At 42.6% G+C, this 16,167-nt stretch overlaps 1 protein-coding gene across 9 annotated transcripts in view; it reads right to left on the reverse strand.

Moving 5' to 3' along the window:
• Positions 1-16,167, reverse strand: part of CHD8 (chromodomain helicase DNA binding protein 8) — an 83,422-nt gene that overhangs the window by 66,342 nt on the left and 913 nt on the right. For 7 of the 9 annotated variants that reach the window (XM_060175368.1, XM_060175369.1, XM_007536986.3 and 4 more), the window contains exon 2: positions 15,793-15,997. The exons of the other annotated variants lie outside the window; for them this stretch is intronic. The gene's annotated coding sequence lies outside the window, so the exon portion shown is untranslated. The remainder of the gene's footprint in view (positions 1-15,792; positions 15,998-16,167) is intronic. 9 annotated transcript variants of the gene reach the window in all.

Here is a 16,167-nt window from a genome sequence, read left to right on the forward strand (position 1 = left end):
TCTCGGAACCAGTCTTTCAGGCATCAATAGGCAGCAGACCAGTTTTACTGACAAGAACCTGGGAATTTGGGGCCTCAGGCACAAAAGTCTTTTACATAACCATTATGCTGTCTCCTCTGCTCTACCTGTTTACAAGATGAATATTCTGAATCTTAAACTCTGGTGTTCTTCTGCCTCTTTAATAACTTTTTCTCTGCACCAAGTCTCAACAATTGGGTGTTCAAGTGTTTGTTTAGCTTACAAAAGACACTAGCAAATAGTTATCTGTATTTAAAACCTAGAAGATTTACATAAAATTCTATTTATAGCTCCTGAAAAAATCTCAAGTTCTCTTTCAATCTTGAGTCTGTATTTCAAATTGACATAACTTGATGAAATCTTACTAGAAGCTATATTCTTTGGAATGGAAATGGGTTCTCCAGGTTTTTTTAGTTTTTGTTTTTTAGAGAAGAGACAGAAAATGGGGGGTGGGGGACTACAGCACCAGAAGCTTCCTTCAAAGTGCTGGGGGCCAGGTATGAACCTGTGTGCAGAGCAGCGCACTACCCACGTGAGCTATTTTGCTGACATAGATTCTCCAGTTCTCTGTAGACACACCTCAACAGTCTCTATTGTTCGCCTAATATATTGGTGCAGTATTTCATACATTTGGTGTGCTCTTCGCTATTTTTTAAAAAAAATATTTATTGCTCCAAGTCTCTGATTGTCAGAGAAATGCAAATCAAGACAACAACGAGATACCACTTCACTCCTGCGAGAATGTTATAGATCAGAAAAGGTAACAGCAACAAATGCTGGAGAGGGTGTGGGGTCAAAGGAACCCTCCTACACTGCTGGTGGGAATGTCAATTGGTCCAACCTCTGTGGAGAACAGTCTGGAGAACTCTCAGAAGGCTAGAAATGGACCTACCCTATGATGCTGCAATTCCTCTCCGGGGGATATATCCTAAGGAACCCAACACATCCATCCAAAAAGATCTGTACACACATATGTTCTTGGCAGCACCAGAGGTGGATAAACAAGAGAAGCAGAGTGCAACATGACAAGCAAAGAGGGTGAACAGAACATTCACTATAGGAGAAAAGAGTGATCAACTACAGTGAACGTGTCCAATAATGTAAGAATTTTAGGATGTCCCTAATTGAAAAGTCTTCTTGACCTCTACTTTTCATTGTCAAGCTGAATAATCGGTCCCACATGAATTTCACTCCATTTCTGTTTAGTTCTCTTTTAGGATAATTATGTGCATTTTAATTAAATTTGTATGTACAACTATAAAGAGTTCTGAAATCAGAGGGATCTGTGTTCAAGTTTCTATTCTGTCAAAGAAATTAACTTTCCTTCCTCTTGTTCATTCCTTTAACAGAAAGGGAATCAGATTACAGGGTCATTAGTGACGATTAATGAAACACCAACATCGGGAGATGGCAAAAGACCAAATCCTAGGAGTTATTCAACACACTCAAAAGTTGTTGGACACGTAACGGGGAAACAGTTGTTTTTATCAGTGTCTCCACCTACTAGAAAGGCCATAGAGGGATGACTACCAGATTAGTGGCCTCTGAAATAATCTGTTTCTGGGGCTGGGTGGTGGTGTACCAGGTTGCATGTCTACTTTACAGGGTTTGAGGACACAGGTTCAAGGCCCTGATCCCCATCTGCAGGGAGGAAGCTTCATAAGTAGTGAAATATACTGCAGGTTTCTCTCTCTTCCTATCTTCCTCTCCCTCTTGATTTCTCTCTATGTAAAATAAAATATTAAAAAATAAAAGTAAAATAAAATAAACATTTCCAGTCAAGGAAGAGACTCAGGGCCTCTACAAGTGAGCAGCCTGTCCTGGTTGATATTTTTCATTCTTTACTTTAGGGAAGATGGAGAAAAAAAGGGAAAGAGAAACCTAGAGAGAGCATACCATAGCATAGCTCCATGGAGCTCTTTCCCAGTGCTGTCACGGTATTCCCATGTGGTATTCCCATGTGGTATTCCCATGTGGTTCATGGGTTCAAGGTCTCAAGCATGGTAAGGTGTGAATTCTACTTGAACCATTTTCAATCCCTAAAATAATGTCTTAATTTCAGTAGATGATGATCTATGATCTTGAATGTGCAATCTAGTTCTTTCTCTCTATTTTACGTCAATTTAAGGCAAATTAGCATAACGATATTTTAGACTCTAAGAATTTAAAGATCCCCTGGCATAGCATGTGCCAAAGTGATGCTCTTGTTATCTTTCTTCCCTTCTCTCTCTCTCTCTCTCTCTCTGTCTCTCTCAACCTCTGTCAAAAAGAAAGGGAAAAAATGGCAGTCAGAACAGTGGAGTCTTACAGACACTGAGCCCCCTCGATAACCCTGCTGGCAAAATAAATACATAAATTTAGAATACTCCCACCTTCACACACCTTTTCTCTTCTTGATGGCATCCAAGACATAACTCTTCTGTTCTCCTTCTAGCTCTCTGGCAGCTTCTCTCCTGACTTCCTGCCCTACTAGCCTTTACTGTTTGCTTTAGTTGTCTGAGGAGAAACAGAGGTGCTCTCGTGGAAGTTCTATGTATTCTGTCTTTCTTGTTTTTGTTTTTTTTTATGAAATGCTAGCACACAGTCCCAAGAAAGCAAAATATTGCCAAGGTTTTTTTAGATTTTACTTATTTATTTATGAGAAAGATAGGAGGAGAGCGAGAGAACCAAACATCACTCTGGTACATGTGCTGCCGGGGACTGAACTCAGGACCTCATGCTTGAGAGTCCAATGCTTTATCCACTGCGCTACCTCCTGGACCACACACAATATTGCAAAGGTTTCTATGATGACCACTGAGCCACCACACTGGTTCCAACTAGCCTTCAAGTGGTGAAGTTCATCAAGCTTTGGTCCTGAGTCCTCTTTCCTCTCATTCTGTACTTCCCCCTCGCAAGCACGTCTCGTTCACACACCTGGCCTCAATTACTACTCACTATTTACTTCAACAAATTATCCATGTTTATGCCTGTCATCTGTATCTCTGAGCAAAGCATCCATTCTAAACTTCAGGTATGTATATACAATTCCTTCCTCACTTTCTCTCCATGCTGGTCTCTAGACTCCTCTATCCCCACCACTGCAGACAGACAGACACACAGAGAGACACACAGACACCTCTCTCTCTCTCCTCCCAGAGCTATTCCTATACAGTCAGATAACTAGAAAGGGCCGGCATAAGGATCCCTGTTCAAGCCCCCGGCTCCCCGCCTACAGGGGAGTCGCTTCACAGGCGGTGAAGCAGGTCTGCAGGTGTCTTTCTCTCCTCCCTCTGTCTTCTCCTTCTCTCTCCATTTCTCTCTGTCCTATCCAATAATGATGACATCAATAACAACAACAATAATAACTACAACAACAATAAAAAGACAACAAGGGCAACAAAAGGAAAAATAAATAAATATTTTTAAAAATTAAAAAGCACACTCCTTAGGTAGATTAGACTGAGATCTGGAGACATTCCTCTTCACAGACCATAAAGTCACCGAGGTGAGAATATAATAAATTCTAGCTGAGGACTAAATGTATCAGGTCACTCTGGAGTATCCAGTATAAGTCAGAGTGAAAACTTTTCTTCTTCCTCTCTAGCTCCCCACACCATTACTACATACATTTGAACTAATAGAAAAATACTAACATCTACTTATTTATGAGGGACTGCTTTCAGTTCCTAGGTTTGAAAGAAAGAGAGGGTTGCTCCATGGTAACTATCAAGCTCAAGCAAAAATTACTAAAGGCACAGATCCCTAAGGTCATACCTAAAATAGACTTCCTCGCTTACCACCATAAAATCCCTATTCTCATCTGCTCTGATGCTACTTTCTGGCTCCGGCTTATTAACTATTTTGTCCTGCTTCATATCTTAACTGCTTTTCAGGCACCAGGTTGCAGATGCTATTCTGTTTCCTTTTTTTTTTTTCCCCCCTCCAGGGTTATCGCTGGACTTGGTGCCTACACCATGAATCCACCGCTCCTGGAGGCCATTTTTTCCCCCTTTTGTTGCCCTTGTTGTTGTAGCCACGTTGTGGTTATTATTATTGCCATTGTTGATGTTGTTCATTGTTGGATAGGACAGAGAGAAATGGAGAGAGGAGGGGAAGACAGAGGGGGGAGAAAAAGATAGACACCTGCAGACCTGCTTCACTACCTGTAAAGCGACTCCCCTGCAGGTGGGGAGCCCAGGGCTCGAACTGGTATCCTTACGCGGGTCCCTGCGCTTTGCACCACATGCACTTAACCCACTGCACCACCGCCCGACCCCTGCAGATGCCATTCTGATTCCACCCTGACTTCCCTAGGCAGATAACCTCATCAGTGTCCTGGAACCTCACCCATCCAGAGCCCTACCCACTAAGGAAATATAGAAACAGGCTGGGGGTATGGATCGACCTGCCAACATCCATTTCCAGTGGAGAAGCAATTACAGAAGCCAGAACTCACACTTTCTGTACCCCAAAAAGAATTTTGGTCCACACTCTTAGAGGTAGAGAAGTATTAGGGAGAGATGACTACAGGACTCTGAAACCCAATCCCATCAGGACCCAGAGAGAGAAGAGGAAAAAAGTAAAGAATTCAGAAGCAGTAATAGGTGTAGGTGCGACTTAGAAAAGAGAAGGCAGGGCCATAGGGAAAAAGTGGGCAAAAATAAATAAATAAACAGACAGTTATAGAAATCATAGTCTAGGGGCTGGGGAGATAATAGTTATGCAAACAGATTTTCATGCCTGAGGCTCTGAGGTCCCAGGTTAAATCCCCAGCACCACCATCAACCAGAACTGAGTAGTGATCTGGTCTTATTCTCTCTGTAAGTTTCTATATCTCTCTCATTAAAATAAATTTAAAGATAAATAAGAAATAATAGTCGGGGTCTGGGAGGTAGTGCAGCTGATTAAGGACTCGTGGCCTGAAGCGCAAGGACCAGCATAAGGCTCCTGGTTCGAGCCCCCGGCTCCCTACCTGCAGGTGGTGGTGGGGGGGGAGTCACTTCACAGGCGGTGAAGCAGGTCTGCAGGTGTCTTCTTTCTCTCCCCGTTTCCCCCATCCTCTCTAGATTTCTCTCTGTCCTATCCAACAACAGCAATAACAACAATAATAACAACAACAGAGGCAACAAAAAGGAAAAAATAGCCTCCAGGAGCAGTGGATTCACAGTGCAGGCACTGAGCCCCAGTGGTAGGCCTGGAGGGGGAAAAAGAAAGAAAGAAAGAAAGAAAGAAAGAAAGAAAGAAAGAAAGAAAGAAAGAAAGAAAGAAAGAAAGAAAGAAAGGAAGGAAGAGCAGTCAACCAAAACATTAATTCCCCAATACAGAAAAAAAGAATCGTAAACCAATATCTGTGACCTTGGCAGAACCACTGCAGTTTCCATTGGAGGGAATGGGGACACAGACCTCTGATGGTGGGAACAGCAGAGAATTCTGCCCATTATCTTATGATTTTGTAAGCCAATATTTAAATAAATAATTAATTAATAAAGGTTGGGAGATAGCATCACTGCTGTACAAAAGACTCTCATGCTTTAGGCTTTGAGGTCTCAGCACCACCATAAGCCAGAGTTGTGAAGTACTTTGATAGAAAAATAAATAAATAGAAGGTAGGGGACATACATCCAATACAGTACACACACTTTACCACACTCGGGCACTCGGGTTCAAGCCCCCAGTCCCCGCCTACAGGGGGTGCTTCACAAGCAGCGGAGCAGTGCTGCGGGAGTCTCCCCACCCACTCTCTCTATTTCTCTATCTCTATCAGAAGAATGGGGGGGGGGTGTGGGGTGGGAAAAGCATTAAAAGCAGTTATCATACTTTTGTGACTCTAAGACACAAAAAGATGGCCCCAGTGACATGAAACTAAAGACTAGTAAGCGAGTTTGACTTGCACAAGCTAAAACACGGAGTTATTTGCAACAATGAACAACCTCTGTAGAACTTCAACTATTTCACATAACTTTTTCTTTTTCCACTGTACTGTTCATCTCTGGCTTATGGCAGTGCTAAGCATCAAACATGGGAATTCTGGTGCCTCTGAGGTGAAAGCCTATTGCTGTTACCGGTGCTGGTGCAATCTCCCAGTCCTATTTCACATAATCTTATCCTCAAGATAACTGGGTTCAATAAAAGAAACAAACTATTTTTTTCCGTTTTTAACACAGAAAGACAAAAAGAAACTTTGTATTCTCAAGGTTTTATAAGCATACTTTGTTTTTTTAAAAAAAGGTACTTTTTTTCCTACTGTGGATAGAGACAGAAATTGAGAGGGGGGAGTCAGGCAGTAGCACAACGGGTTAAGCGCAGGTGGCGCAAGGATCCCGGTTCGAGCCCCCGGCTCCCCACCTGCAGGGGAGTCGCTTCATAGGTGGTGAAGCAGGTCTGCAGGTGTCTCTCTTTCTCTCCCTCTCTGTCTTCCCTTCCTCTCTCCATTTCTCTGTCCTATCCAACAACAACAGTAATAACTACAACAAAAAAAACAACGGCAACAAAAGGGAAATAAAATATATTAAAAAAAAAAAAAAAAAGAGGGAGTCGGGCTGTAGCGCAGCGGGTTAAGCGCAGGTGGCACAAAGCGCAAGGACCGGCATAAGAATCCCGGTTCGAACCCCGGCTCCCCACCTGCAGGGGCGTCGCTTCACAGGCGGTGAAGCAGGTCTGCAGGTGTCTATCTTTCTCTCCTCCTCTCTGTCTTCCCCTCCTCTCTCCATTTCTCTCTGTCCTATCCAACAACGACAACAACAATAATAACTACAACAATAAAACAACAAGGGCAACAAAAGGGAATAAATGAATAAAATAAATATTTTAAAAAAAAAAAGAAATTGAGAGGGAGGGGGAAGAAGGGGGGTAGGTAGTACAGTAGTTATGCAAAGAGACTCTCATGCCTGAGGTTCCAAAGTCCCAGGTTCAATCCTCAGCACCACCAAAAGCTGGGGGATGAGCAGTGCTCCGGTTTAAGAGAGAGAGAGGACTTCCACCACTTGTGAAACTCCCCCCTGCAGAAGATGCGGACCAGGAGCTTGAACCCTCACGCATTGTACTGTATGTGCTCTGTCAGGTATGTACACCACCACACAGCCCCTAAGGTACGGCTTTAACTGACTACTGAATCCCTTACTCATCTGAAATTGTGGTTAAACACAGTTCTCCCGAGGGGTCAGCACTGAACTCATATGGGGGGGAGGTCGGAAAACGAAGGGGGCTTTGAAATCAGACAGACCTAGGTCCTCCAGGTTAAGCTACCTAACAACTTAAGTCTTTTCTCTCTTGTTAAATGACATCATGTATACCACGTACATTTCAAGATTATCAAGAAGATTAAAGAGAATGTCAATGTTTGCTATATAGGAGGTCAGTAGAAAGGAGTTTATTATTTCTGTCCAATATTTTAAAACGGTACCACTAAAGGTTTCTCTCAAAGCAAAATGACTCCCTAGAGATTTGGCAGAGCTGATGTGCTCAGTTTTCTGGAGGGATGCTGAAACAGATGTAGAAGTTACACAATTAGGATAGCAGGACTGCTGGGAAGGATGAAAGGAGTCTAGTATATCGTGCTGAGAAAATAGTACAGCCCTCTGACCTCAAAACCATGCGGCATACGAGCTAGCATTGGTGTCTCAGTCAGTACCTAGATAACTCAACTGACCATTTCTGTGCTTATTAGGAATGATGATAGTGGAGTTACAGCACAGTCTACTCAGCTGTTAGTGCCTGCCTGCGAGAACCTAGAGTTCTCCAACTGGCCAAGCTGCCTCCTACTATTTGAGAAGCCCAGATTCAGCTGTCTTAACTTTGACTCCCATGAGTTTTCAGGAGAGTTGTGAATGAAAATGATAGCTATATAGGTAAATTTTAGAGAAGGGTCCTGCTAAAGGGATATATACCTGAAAAACAGACTATAACACATATTATAAGAGAGTTGACGTGTAAATAAACACAGAGCTGACTAGTGTGCTTCACTCTTCAAGAAGAAGAGAGGTGGGGGTAGACAGCATAATGGTTATGCTATCATATATATCATCATTTATACCATCCTGCCTGAGACTCTGAAATCCTAGGTTCAATCCCCAGCACCATCATAAGCCAGAGCTGAGCAGTGCTCTGGCTGAAAGAAAGAAAGAAAGAAAGAAAGAGGAGATAGGCGGAATAATAAAGGTATACTGTTGGTAGGAATGCGAACTAGTTCAGCCCCTATGGAAAATAGTACAGAGTCCTTAGATAAATAAAAGTGGGAGTGCTGTGGCCAGGGAAGTGGCACAGTGGCTAGAGCACTGGACTTGGAACCATGGGTCCCTCAAGTTCAACCCCTGGCATCACTGGTGCCAGAGTGGTGCCCACCCCCTTTCTTTTTCTCTCATGTTAAGAAATCTTTTTTTAAAAAAATGAAAATATTGGTACCTTAGGAATCAACCTCTGTGGAAGCAACCTAAATACCCATCAGTAAATTACTAAAGATGCTGAAATATCTATCCAGTGGAATATGACTTGGCTACAAGTGGAGGGGACTATGTTAAGTAAAATATGTTAGAGCTGAAAAACAATTACCAGATGGATTACCTAGTAATTTCAATAGCATCATTTAATCACCTTTTTAAACTGAAGTTTGAAAAAAACCAAATAAAATGAAATTACACACAATAAGCTTCTTTGGAATTAGATAAAAGAAATAAAATCAGAGATGTCTCATTTTTCAATGATAAGACAATCTTTTCTTAATAATTTTGCGTAAGAGAATTTTTTTTTTGCCTCCAGGGTTATTGCTGGGGCTTGGTGCCTGCACTATGAATCCACTGCTCCTGGAGGCTATTTTTTTTCCCTTTTCTTGCCCTTGTTTATCGTTGTCCTTGTTATTGCTATCCTTGTCATTGGATAGGACAGAGAGGGGAGGCGAAGATAGAGAGGGAAAGAGAAAGATAAACACCAGGGGCCAGGTGGTGGCGCACTTGGTTGAGAGCACATGTTACAATGCGCAAGGACCCGGGTTCTAGCCCCCAGTCCCCACCTGTAGGGGGAAAGCTTTGCAAGTGGTGAAGCAGTGTTGCAGGTGACTATCTCTTCCTCTCTATCACCCCCTTCCCTCTCGATTTCTGGCTGTCTCTATCCAGTAAATAAAGATAATTAAAAAAAAAAAAAATTAGGGAGTCTCCCCCGTCTTCCCCTACTTTCTCCATTTCTCTCTGTCCTATCCAACAACGACAACATCAGTAACAACAATAATAACTACAACAATAAAACAAGGGCAACAAAAGAGAATAAATATTAAAAAAAAAAAAAAAAGATACCTGCAGACCTGCTTCACCACTTGTGAAGCAACCCCCGCCCCTGTGCAGGTGGGGAGCCGGGGCTCAAACTGGGATCCTTACGCCAGTTTTGCACTTTACACCATGTGCACTTAACCAGCTACTGCTTGGCCCCCTGTGAAGATTTCTTTTTAAAGATTTGTAATGGGGGGGGGGGGATGGAGAGAATAAGAGCATCATCCTGGCACATGGGATGCTGGGATTTTGATTAGGGACCTCACACTTAATGTCCGAGGCTCTAATTCACTACACCATCTATCAGGTCCCGAGAGGGGGATTAGACACATATGTTTTTTGTTTTTTTTATTGCCATCAGGCTTACTGCTGGGGCTTGGTGCCTACACTATAAATCCACCACTCTAACTGGCCATTTTTTCCTTTAGTTTTTACATGATATGACAGAGAGAGATTGAGAGCAGAAGAAGGGGAGCTAGAGAGGGAGAGAAAGCCACATGTAGCCCTACTTCACTGCTTGTGAAGCTTCCCCTACAGGTGGGGGGGACCAGGGGGCTTGAATCAGGGTCCTTGCACATTGTAACATGTGTATTCAACTAAGTGCCTAGCAAAACTAGTTTTTTAAATCTTTTGTTTGTTTTTAATTTTGTTTTTTGTACTTTTATTTGAATATAGGTGAGCCTGATATTCTGGGAACTTGTTTCAAACAAACTAATGAGCGTTATTACTTAATAGTCTAAATTTGAAGAGGTTCTAATTTTGCCTGGGTTTCTTATACTACTCCAATGCTTGGGATATATTCCTGAACCCATCACTGCTGAAGACAAGTGTGAAGAGGGCTAGCAAGACAGCTCATTTGGACAGTGTGCTTCCTTTGACGTGGGCACACTCAGGTTGCAGACTGGCCCCCACTTCACTGAAGGAAGCTTTGGTGCCATGCTGTCTTTCTCTCTCCATTTTTTGTCTTTCTATCTCAAAAAGCCTGATCAGTAAAGTCCCAGTGACAAGGAAAAAAGAAAAGACAAATGTACAGTAATCACTTTTGGTTATCATGTAACATATATCAGTGGGTAGAAAGTAAGTATTTTAGTTATGCTGCCTCTCTTTCATTAAGAACTGAATAAATAAACCTTTGTAGTTTAAATGTAACATATGCAGTAGTCATGGGACCAGGAGAATTCTACTCAGTAGGATGCACATATTACCATATGCAAGGACCCACGTTTGAGCCCTGGACCACCACATGGGAGCACCTGCAAAGGGAGGCAAGCTTCATGAGTTGTGGAGTTGCTCCATGGTATTGCTCCTTCTCTCTGTGTGTCTCTTGCCTCTATCTAAAGAGGAGGAGGGAAGGCCGGCCACTCAGAGTGGTAGAGTTGGGCAGGCACCAAGCCCCAAGGACCATCTTAGTTGGGGGTGAGGGGGGGAATCCAGTAACTAAAGAAGATGGGCTTATTTTGCAATATAATTAAAATGAAAACCTTAAAGGCAATATAAAATAAGAGAAAATACACACAAAAAAGAGCTAAATTACGGGAGTCGGGTAGTAGCGTAGCGGGTTAAGTGCAAACCGCAAGGACCGGCATAAGGATCCCAGTTCGAGCCCCCGGCTCCCCACCTGCAGGGGAGTCGCTTCACAGGCGATGAAGCAGGTCTGCACGTGTCTATCTTTCTCTCCCCTTCTCTGTCTTCCCCTCCTCTCTCCATTTCTCTCTGTCCTATCCAACAATGACGACAACAATAACAACTACAACAAGAAGACAACAAGGGCAACAAAAGGGAATTAAAAAAAAAAGAGCTAAATTACAACTTCATACATATTCAAACACATAAGAAAACTGAGGTTATTAGAGAGGAAGACTATGGGGTGGGGGGGTCAAGGTATACTTATTAATGGGAGAGATTGACTGAGAAGGTGATGTAGTAGGCAAGGTACTGGACTCTCAAGTGTGAGGATGTGAGTTTGAATGTGCCAGAGTGATGCTCTGGTCCTCTGTCTTTCTCCTGTTAATAAATATTGATAAATATCTCAATTGCTTGTGCTCTCTCTCTCTTCCAGAACATCACTATGGCATATGTGGCGCTAAATAAACTTGGGATCACACACACTTGCAACTCTTCACTCTACTGCCACCTCTCCAGATTCAAAGGAGGTCTCGAAACTTTACATCAGGCTCAACCTGACGCTGTTGACTGGCTACGGAAGAAGGGCAAACGCTAGAAGAAGAAGAACTGGCTTTATCACTTTCCAAGCCACCCCAAGATTAAAAGTCTAAGCGCTGAATTACTAACTAAACTTTCACACATCAGTAAGTGATCCCTACAACAGTTTTGTAACACAGATACACAATTGCCACTTGGGTACTAGGTACCAAAGGAACCACATCTTCAAAGTTAGACTCCCTTTACATTTCTCCTTACTGGAGGAAGTTGGGCAGTAGCGCAGCAGGATAACCACACGTGGTGCCAAGCGCAAGGACCCAGGTAAGGATCGTGGTTTGAGCCCCCAGCTCCCTACCTGCAGGGGAGTCGCTTAACAAGCAGTGAAGCAGGTCTGCAGGTGTCTTTCTCTCCCCCTCTCTGTCTTCCCCTCCTCTCTCCATTTCTCTCTGTCTATCCAACAATGACATCAATAACAACAATAATAAAACAAGGGCAACAAAAGGGAATACATAAATATTAAAAAAAAGAAAGAAAGAAAAGAAAGGAAGAGAAGGCAGGGCCACAGGAAAAAAAAAAGGCCAAATGTATATAAATATAGAGAGTTATAGATGTCAAGGGCCAGGTGGTGGTACACCTGGTTACACGCTCACATTACTGTGCACATGGACCTGGGTTTAATCCCCTGGTCCTCACCTACAGGGAGAAAGCTTCATGACTGGTGAAGCAGGGCTGCAAATGTCTCTTTATTTCTTTCCCTATCTCATCCTCCCCTCTCAATTTGTTTCTATCCAATAATAATAATAATGAATTAAAAGATTTTTTTAAAGAGAAAAAAGAAAGAAAAAAAGGCAGTCAACCCATATCTGTGACCTTGGGAGAACTACTGCATTTCCAATAGAGGGAAGAGGACACAGAATTCTGGAATTACACCCCTGTTATCTCGTAATTCTGTAAACGGACATTAAATCACTATTTAACAAAAAAAGATCTTAAAGAGCTATGTAAAGGTTCAATGTCAGTGAACTAAAACAAAAAGCAAACAATTTAAGAAATTACAGAGGAAACAGCAACAGTAAATTGAGCAAGACATGAAATTATATCAGTGAGCTGAATGATAAAAATAAAATGACAAACCCCAAGTTAGTTTACCATAGTGTAAAGGTAGGTCATGCAAAGACCTCTATGTCCAGAAATGGAGTGACTGCTAAGGTTGAGTTTAGGGAGAAAAAAAAAAAGGGGGGGGGGTCAGAAAAAAAGCTTGTCTTCAGTTTCTTCAGCTGTTTGGTTCAATATAAGCTCTGAAGAAGACAGCTTAACTTATGCCGAGCTGTGGAAAACCATATTTTGAATGCATTTAGCATTCATCTGAATACTCTGAAAATATTACAGTCATTCCTCAGATGACAATATTACATTTCCTTGTTTTAGAACAATTCCTGACATTCACAAAGTAGATTATAAATGGGGGGTTGGGCGGTGGCGCACCCAGTTAAGTGCACATATAATCATACACAAGAACCCAGGTTCAAGCCTCTGTTCCCCACCTGCAAGGGGGCTGTTCACAAACAGGTTTGCACGTGTCTATCATTCTCTCTCCCTCTTTTTTTTTTTTTTCTTTTCTTTTTTAAACCAGAGCACTGCTCAGCTCTGGTTTATGGTGGTGCAGGGCGTTGAACCCGAGATCTCGGGAGCATCAGGCATAAGTCTTTTTGCATAACCATTATGCTATCTACTCCCACCCTCTCCATCTCCCCTGCCTCTCAATTTCTCCCTGCTCTATAATGTATAATAGAAAGGGAAAAAAAAAAAAAAAGGAAAAAATGGCCTCTGGAATGATGGATTCATAGTGTTGGCACTAAGTGCCAGAGATAACCCTAGTGGCAAAACAAAACAAATAAAAAATAAAAGATTTTTTTGTTTACTCAGAAAAGTCTCACTTTTTTTTAATCAATTTTAATTAATTTGCTTTTAAATTTTATTTATTGGATAGAGACAGAGAGAAATTGAGGGGTGAAAGGGAGATAGGGAGGGAGAGAGAAAGACAGATACCTGTCTCTCTACTTCATCATTCATGAAGCTTTTCCCCTACAGGTGGGTCCCAGGAGTTTGAACCCAGGTCCTTGAACACTATAGTGTGTGCTTAACCAGGTGTGTTAACACCTGGTCCCTTTAAATTTATTTATTTTTAATGACAAAGAAACACAGAGAGAAAGATACACACAGAAAGCAACCAGAGCACTGTTCAGCTCTGGCTTATGGCGATGCTGGGAATTGAACCTGGGACACTGGAGCCTGAGGCATGGAAGTCTTTTAAATGACCATCATGCTGTCTCCCCTCTTCTTTCTTTCAAGTGAAATGTGTACAGCAATTCCCCTCACCATTCTACTTTATCCATCAGAAACTTTATTCTTCACATAAAACATCAAAACTTCCCAATTAACCAAAACTCTACCAAGAGTCTCTCCACCTTGCCACCCAGTGGTGCTGCAGAGAGGAGATGTCCCAGGATATATAAGATCTTTTTCCTGGTGATTCACAACCAGCTCAGCAGAGACATTTTCTATTAATATCTTAGTGAATTCTGTTGATTCAATAGTGATAAAATTAAAAGGCCAGACACATAGGGTAGAAGAAACATGGGAAATATATAAACTTTTCAGGAGACCAGGGTGATGTCGCATCTGGTTGAGTGCACATGTCACCATGCACAAAGACTCTGGTTCAAGCCCCGGCTCCCCACCTGCCGGGGAGAAGCTTCACAGGCTGTGAAGCAGTGCTGCAGGTGTCTTTCTAGCTCCATCTCCTCCCATTTCAAGCTCTCTTTAAACAAACAAAACAAAAACCAACTCTTCCAAGTACCTGTATATAGCTCTATGAAATTCTCATCATTAAAACATAAAGCACTGGGAGCTGGGCGGTTGCGCAGCGGGTTAAGCGGAGGTGGTGCAAAATGCAAGGACCGGCATAAGGATCCTGGTTCAAGCCCCTGGCTCCCACCTTCAGGGAGGTTGCTTCACAGGCAGTGAAGCAGGTCTGCAGGTGTCTTTCTCTCCCCATCTTCCCTTCCTCTCTCCATTTCTCTCTGTCCTATCTAACAACAATGACATCAATAACAACAATAACTACAACAATAAAACAAGGGCAACAAAAAGGAATATAAAAAAAATTTTTTTAAATAATAAACCACTATTCATTTCAATTTCAGTTTTAAACCTTCCCCAGACCTGTTTCTTCACACACAAACCTACACTCATTGGCCAATGTCCTGCATTTTGCCTTACAGAATAACTGGCATGACACTCTTGCAACATAGTTTTGTTTGTTTGGTTGACTGACCCAGGGTCCTGTACATACATGATTTCACTGCTCCAGACCGCTCTTCCCACTCAGAGACAAGAGACCTCAGCATCAAAGCTTCCTCTGTTACCATAGCACCTCCCATGTGGTACTGGAGCTCAAATTGGCATAGCAATGAAGGCATCTTACCTGGCGAGCTAACTCTCCAACTGCTCTCAGATCTTAAATGGATTTTTTTTTTAAATCTCTATTTATTTACTGTACAGACAGACATCAAGGGGGAAAGGAATGATAGAGAGGGAGAGAGAGAAACAACCTGCAACACTCCTTCCCCCACTGACAAAGCTTTCCTCTTTCAGGTGGGGACCAAGGGCTCAAACCAAGGTCCCTGAAACATGCACTGAACCTGGTGAACCACCATCTGACCCCTTAAATGGAAATTCTTTTTTATTTATTTATTTTATTTATTTATTCCCTTTTGTTGCCCTTGTTTTATTGTTGTAGTTATTATTGTTGTTGTCGTTGTTGGATAGGACAGAGAGAAATGGAGAGAGGAGAGGAAGACAGAGAGGAGGAGAGAAAGATAGACACCTGCAGACCTGCTTCACCGCCTGTGAAGCGACTCCCCTGCAGGTGGGGAGCCGGGGTTCGAACCGGGATCCTTATGCCGGTCCCTGCGCTTTGCGCCACATGCGCTTAACCCGCTGCGCTACAGCCCGACTCCCTAAATGGAAATTCTTAAGGTGGACTTGAGAGGTAGCACAGTGAATAGGGTGCTGAATTTGGATGTATGAGGTTCGAAGTTCAACCCCCAGCATCCCATGTGCCAGAGTGATGCTCTAGTTCTCTCACTCGGGAAGAAATATTTGAAAAGAAAGAATGAAGCCTTTATGGTGTGGGATAATTCCAAAATAGTTTTGAATGAAGTTTCCTCATTCTGGCCCTATGAGGTTGACCACAATCTATTCTGAAATTTATGTGATGACCAATACAAAAGACATTTTAAAGCAGAAAACATCTAAGCAACAACAACAACAACAACAACAACAAACATGAATCATGCCGCAAACTCACCTTCTCGTATCTAAAGTGCCTCACGTCCGACAGGACCTCAGTTGATGCTAACACAACACAGTCAGAGATTCCCTGACTGAATTGACAGGCTCAGAATAACATGAAGAGTTAAATTCTGTGGATGCTGGTGTGACGGTAGGCTGCGGTAGACACTGATAATGCAGCTCCTCTGGCTTGTGTTTGGGGGCGTTCCACTATGTCTATTCTTTAAAAGAAAAAGACATCAAGCTCTAAGTCTTTTGACTTCTGGTTCACTATGCTCAGTCACTAAAGGAACTGGAAGTCCACTAAAACGCCCATACACCTGTTCTCTGAAGACTTTAATCACTTCAGGTCTTCCGCCCTAAAAGGCAGGGGCTGCTGCATTTCAACAGC

Source organism: Erinaceus europaeus, chromosome 16 (genome assembly GCF_950295315.1).
Source record: "Erinaceus europaeus chromosome 16, mEriEur2.1, whole genome shotgun sequence".
Classification (NCBI taxonomy): domain Eukaryota; kingdom Metazoa; phylum Chordata; class Mammalia; order Eulipotyphla; family Erinaceidae; genus Erinaceus; species Erinaceus europaeus.